Source organism: Leuresthes tenuis, unplaced genomic scaffold (genome assembly GCF_036924035.1).
Source record: "Leuresthes tenuis unplaced genomic scaffold, fLeuTen1.0.hap1 SCAF_18, whole genome shotgun sequence".
Lineage (NCBI taxonomy): Eukaryota > Metazoa > Chordata > Actinopteri > Atheriniformes > Atherinopsidae > Leuresthes > Leuresthes tenuis.
The window spans coordinates 2,942,018-2,948,894 of NW_027325372.1; the positions used below are offsets into that span (position 1 = coordinate 2,942,018).

A 6,877-nucleotide genomic window follows, 5' to 3' on the forward strand; every position below is an offset into this window, starting at 1 on the left:
CAGACAAGCATCTCTGTGACATTTCTTACTGAGCAGAATAAAGTTTGTCATGTTCTGTCTCTTTGCTGGAGAAGAGACGCACTTTTCAGCTGAATTAATCCTGATGATGCGAATAATCACTGCTTATAAAAGCTGAATCTGTCAAACCTCTCAGCTCAGTCAAAACACCACCCTGGTCGTAATTTGACATGTAAACTTCTTTCCGATGCCAACAACTCAAACACCACGACAGTGAGCCATCATGACCACAGATGCATATGATTCACCCTCCTTCTATTCCTCTTTAAATAGCACCTATTGGCTGGCTGGTCGGTGGGCTCCACACATGGGCAGAGTGTGGGTGGGAGGCAGGACCGAACAGGAGGATCTGCAGCTGTTGTTGGTGTCACATGAAGAAGAGAGGCTCACAGTTACAGGCTGTATAACCGGGATGTTGCAATCCCTCCTAAAACAGTTGAAACAGCAACATCCAGCAACCACAACTACATAAACATGCTGTAATAAATCCTGCAGAATAGTTGGTAAGAGAGTTCCCTTCATTTCTTGGGATGGCTTACAGTCAAATTTATAGCTTATCTGCTTTATCTTTCTACATTTTGACAATGTTTACTCATGTTTCATGGACAAAATGTATTCCTGTAAGAACAAATAAAGTAAGAAATGCAAGAAAGGTAAAAAATGATCTTGTAGTTTAGTTTTAGAAGTGCCCACGGTGATGAGCGTCGACCTACAATGCTTCATCTGTGTTAGCATGCTAGCATGTTAGCGTCAGGCACAAACTGAAGTCGAGAGAAATTTCAGTTTGGTTGTCAACAAGCTCAGTGTTTACATTTAATCCTAAGCAGGCTGACAATGTCTACCAAAAATATCATCCGCAAGTATCAAAGAGTGTCAAGCTATTTGACTTTTAACGAAACGTGGCGCTAGCATCGTGGTGGCGCTACATGGGGAGAACGAGGGTCATATTAAAACCAAAGCCAAGACCCAATAATGTCACTTTTTTAGTCAATATTTAGTTATGTCCAGAATCTGACTCCCACATGTCATAAACCAAGCTAAAGTTATCGAAATCTTGCTAGTTGAGGCTATCTGTTAGCCTAAGCTAAAGCTAATTTTAACACTCTTGTCCTGCAACTTTGAATTTGAAAATTCAACACCTTAAAAATTGAATTGGTTCATTCCCTTACATTATCAAATGACTACATGTTTAAATGAAATTAAAGTAAAATCCTATGAAATAGTCAAATATTTTGATGTGATTCTTGTTGTTTCAGCTTCACTTGTAAACTTCTGCTCTCGTAGAATGCTAACATGCTAACAAAGTGTTTCTAAGCCTCAAAGTGAAATTTTTATTTTATTTTTTTTTGTTGCTGTTGCTAAATAGTTTAAAATCAAACGTGTACATGTTTGTCTGTAAACTGTTTTGACTGATTGATTTCAAACCAAGAATGAGTAACACATTTTGTCAGCCTAAAGCACCTGACTTGACATCTCTGGAGCATTTCAGTTCACGACGGACAAAGAATCAGGACGCATCTTTTGATAATCTGGCTCAGATCATAAGGAGGGGGGTCATATCATGTTTCAAACTAACTTGGCAACAGAGTGATTCAGTGGCGTGAAAATAATCTTTCCCCCTTCGCTGATCAGCTGTCAGAAATATTTGGTACCAAGGTCAACACGAAGAGCAGCTGCACCATCACCCACCAAACTGGGAACCAGACGTCAACACCCCTCCAACCACCATCTTCATCATCTTTAGTGTCATACCCGCCTCTTCTCTTTCTTTTAAAACAACAAATATTAAACTGGGTTTAAATGAAGCTTTAAAAATCAGAGAATCGAGTAAAAAACAGGCTTGTTTTACACGTTAAGTACTAAGTTACAGGACGGTTATTCTTATGTGAGAAACTGGAGCTGAAAAACGTAACTGAACTCCAGCAGTAACAGGTCGGATATGTTTGCCTGCTGACCCAGATTCCCAGCAGACACCTGAACCAGAACAAATACTCAATTTCGAAGGATTACAGTAATAATTTTTTATCGAGGTAAAACAAAGCCGCTGTGAACTCCCACATTTATAAAAGTGAACAATCAGAACCAAAAACTGAACTCTTATAAACTAACAATGTAAAATGCAGCTGGACGGAAACGGAGCTCGATTTAAGTCAGCATCCAGGTGGTTGAACTATCAGCAGAGTGACTAAATACTTCAGCATTTACAGATATTTCTTGGTGTCTTTAACCCAACAGCAGAAAAACAACGTACTTCAACTCACGTGAAAATGATCAAACAAATGTTGTCTTTTGGAAAAAGAAGCTTGTTAACGTAAAGAAAATTAAACTGAGAATCAGCGTCCTGGAGGCTCTGATCTTATTTAAATTAGAGCATAAACACAAGATTTAAATTCACTTGGGTTTATTTTATTTTGAGTCTACAGACCAATTCAAGCTAATTATAATCTAACGAATAGTAATGCAGTCATAATCCAATCGTAGCCTAGCGAAGCAAACTAACAGATCGATTCAATCCCCGTCCTGAGCGGCACGAGGCGACTGTGGAGAGAAAAAAGTCCCTTTTAACAGGAGGAAACCTCCATCAGAACCAGAACCAGGAAGGGTCCATCTGCCTCGACCGGCTGAAGTTGTGTTTGTTGACGATTCCTTTAGCTAACATCAAGAAAACCATTCTGATGATCTTTATATTTTAGTCTGTAAATGAATGAGTGTGTAACCAAAAGCCTTCAAAATGACTGTCTTTGTTGTTCTGATTTGATTGTTTTTGCTTTGATTAAAGATGTTTGACGGAGAGGACGTTAATCTTTGAGGCTTCTGACAGAATAAACTCAGAATGCTGATTTAAAAAACTATCCAATAGGTGCTATTTAAAGAGGAATAGAAGGAGGGTGAATCGTATGCATCTGTGGTCATGATGGCTCACTGTCGTGGTGTTTGAGTTGTTGGCATCGGAAAGAAGTTTACATGTCAAATTACGACCAGGGTGGTGTTTTGACTGAGCTGAGAGGTTTGACAGATTCAGCTTTTATAAGCAGTGATTATTCGCATCATCAGGATTAATTCAGCTGAAAAGTGGGGCTCTTCTCCAGCAAAAAGACTGAACATGACAGCTCAGACTGTTTCTGCGCTCAGTACAGTCACCGATCAAAGCTTTACTCTCTTTGATGTGACCGGTGGCTTCTGGTGGATAACTTTACAGATGTTTTAAAGCTAGCTTTGTAAAGCTAGCTCCATCTCAGAGTCTAATTTTACAGAGTTTGCATTTTGAGGTGGTGGCAGCAGAATTTGCTGAATCTTTGACTTGGATATTTGACTTTGAGGAGCCCTGAGATGACATTTGTTATATATAAACCACATTGAACTGACACCTTGGTTTGACTGCCCTGTTTAATTATTGCGGTTTAATGCCATTATCTCAAGATATTGAGTTGATTATTTTGTTATCTTGAGATTATATCTTGTTGTTTGCATGAAAACAAGTTAATTTGTCTTATTTTCTTCTGTTTTCCTGAGATCAGGACACGTCATCATGAGAAAACGAGGTTTGATTATTTTCAAGCTCACAAATAAGTGGTTTGTTCATCGTTTACCAGCCCAGCCGTGACACTTGGGGAGAATCCAAAGCCTAAAATCAAGGTGTGCACGAGTAAATCTGTGTGCCGCAGTGAGTTTAGTAGATATGAGTGCGACAGGAGCGCAGACGATGGCTTTTTTGGGCGTAGGGTTAGCGATTCCAGCCAGTAGCTTTATGTGGTCCCACTGTTTGAGGTGGAGGGAAAACAAACTTTAGGCAGAACTAACAAAATATGTTAAAACATGTTTTATTAAGCGTGTCCGCCGTCTGCTTTTCTACTTGTGAACCCTTAAACGATCGTTATGTTTTCAGTTTTGTGTCCACTCTCGACTTGATCAGATTTAGGCAATAAAACTAACTGTCAGGGTCCAAGTTCTGGACTGAAAATTACTGAAAAAGTTTATTTATATAGAATATTTCATGCAAAGTTGAAGTCAAAGTGCTTTAAAAAAGACTAAAAAAACTTCAGTAGGAAAAAGGAACGGATGTGTGTGATAAAAATAAATAAATAAGATGCTAAATTTAATTAAACAGAGGCACAGTTTTCAGTTTGAGGCACATTTAATATCAGCTGGAAGTTTATTCCAACTGTAGCATTGAAGCTAAATGCATTTTCACCCTGTTTGACCAGCTGACCTGTTTAACATTCAACAAGCACATCAGGTATGTGTTTTGGTTCCATATTATTGATCGAAAAAGCAAAGAAAACTTTGAAATACCTCCAGAAAGCCTGAAGAGCTATTACTCAAGACCACTAAAAGATTATAAGAAAGTCTGGCTGCTTGGCGGGAAGCAGAAAGAAATGAGGTCTGGATCAGGGCTGAAGATGCGTTACAACGCTCCACTTTCTTCAGCACAACTTTAACTTATCTCCTGAGGCTATTCATAGCTGCAACATGCATGGAAGTGTGTGTGTTAGTGTGAGGAGCAGGACTGATACCCTCAGTACAGTAATATCACAGCAGCAACTGGCAGCTGCTTCACATTGTTTCCATCAGCAGCTGAATATCACGATTTGGATCAATTCTGTTGTGACTTTGACCTGTTTTGTGCATTTCTGTTACAGCTCAGGGCAACAAACTGGAAGTCTTAAAGGTTACAAACTTAACAAAGTCGTTTTACCTCTTTCTTCCACGTTGCTTCCTTTTCTTTCTCTTTTTACTTCTCTTGTCCTTCGTTGTTTTCTCACAGTTTCCTCTTTGCGTCGTGCTTTTGTCCGTCTGCAGGAGGGCTGTGTGCGCGTGTGTGACTGTGTTTGTGCGTCGGTTTCAGGGTCTCAACCCAAACTGTGACGTAGGATTCAACCTCCGTCAGACCCTCCTTGTGCTTTTTCCACCTCCATCTCCAAATACAGACTCTCCTCGTCGCCCTCCCCTCCAAAAGTATCCCAGAATAACCCGGCTCTCTTCTCACTCCCTCCTTTGGGGCATCAGGGTTTCAGGTTTTAGATTTAGATCCACTCCTTTATATCTCCTTTGTTATTCAGATCTTTAATCTTAATCATTCTACTTTTATACAAGAAAACAGGTTGAAGTGGAGCCCGAACATTGCTCAGTTGTTGATAAATGTGATGCATGAGATGACAGCTGGGGTAAGCATGATGATGAACAAACATTAATAAAGAAAACTATTTTTACAAAACAATAAGCAAACAGCAGCACTGATTGTTAGAACCCACTGTTTTGCTGAGCTGTTCATCCACCCTGACCTCCTCTTTGTGGTTCTTAAAGTAACAGAATTTGGCTGTTTTACGTTGCTCTCCGGCTCCCCCTACAGGTGTGGAATGCACCTTAGCCACTGTCATAAAAACAAATTAAAATGTACAGCCACACACGTGAATTTCTCGCCACGTTAAAGACGCCACAAAGAACTCTGACTCATCTGTTCTGGGCTGATATCTTCAGTTTGTATAGGTCCATTTATGACAGACAGCTGACCCCTGACAGCCTCTTGCTGGTACTGGGACTCTATCTCTCCCCTGCACTCTGCAGCAAGCGCTAATGTTTGGTTCTGAGGGAATGGAAGTCCGCCTCTTTGGACTGAAAAATGGCTGAATGAGTTGGTTTCCTGTCTGGTTCTTGAGGAAGTGTGTTATACACTTTCGGATGCTCAGTCCAAATACTGTGCTATTTGGGCTCCCTTCGTGGATCACATTAAAGAAAATGGACAGTCTCAACCGGACTGGCCTCGTACTCATTTCTGCCTCAACTGTGACCTAAATATCGGGGCTTTGCCTTTAACTCCGACTCTTTTCTGGACTTCTGGTCACATGAACTGACATTTCAAACTTATCCAAAGATTTGGAACTGGACCTTCTTTTTTGTGTCAGTATTAATTTTTGTTCCTCTGTCTTTTGGGTTTTTATGTTTTTTTTTTATTTAATTCTTTTTTTTATTGTTTATTTTATTTTTTTATTATTCTGTAAACAGTTTTTTAAGATTAAGATGAATTTTGATGAATATTTGAAAGCAAATTTATATATAAAGAGGCCACAAAGCCCACAAAAATTGAACTTAGAGCAAAACGGTTGTGGTGCAGGGCTGGAAACCAAAGTTGTAAACTGCGGTATCTCAGCCTCAGGAATGTGCCTCGCAAAAGTTAATGTACATAAAAAAGAGGCAAAAACCAATAGTTTTAAGGTTCACAAATGTCTCTAGTGTTGATTTAATGTTTCCTTATCTTTGTTGGTTACTGTCATAGTTAGTACAACTACTGGGGGGGGGGGGGGGGGGGGGGGATTTTGTTACTTTTAGGAATAAAAATGTGGGCTAGTCTAAGTTCACAGAAGGATTATTCATAAAGTTACAGCCACTGATGGTGTGAGAAAAATGTTGTCTCTGTACAGTGATGTGCAGAAGTCATGAACCAGCCTACAGTTCTCTGAACATTTATACATCATATAATAATAGTTCACCTTAGTCATGCAAACATACCATTTTATTTCATTCACACTGTTATTTTTGGCATTTTTTCCATAGACACAACTAAAGAAATGATGTGTCAAATGATGTGTCAGGTGGATTTTTTAACTCTTGAATGATTCATTGATCAGTGTTGAGTGGGTTAATAAACAATTTGCCTGAATTTCTTAGCTGGTTTAAATCTTAACAAAAATTACAGTGAAATATCTGCATACTTTTCAAATTATTCTCATATGTACTTCACCAAAAAGGCTGTGGTCATCTCATCTGGAAATATTTGTCAGATACAAATGTCCCAAAATTAGTCCAAAACACTGTGAATAGATTTTATTGGAAGCTTTAAAATCATTGATTGAAGTTCTGC

General features: G+C 39.2%; 1 protein-coding gene across 1 annotated transcript in view; it reads right to left on the reverse strand.

Annotated features, from left to right (window-relative positions):
- LOC140275544 (tripartite motif-containing protein 16-like) overlaps nucleotides 1-6,877 on the reverse strand; it is a 292,422-nt gene that overhangs the window by 10,018 nt on the left and 275,527 nt on the right. The window lies entirely within an intron of this gene.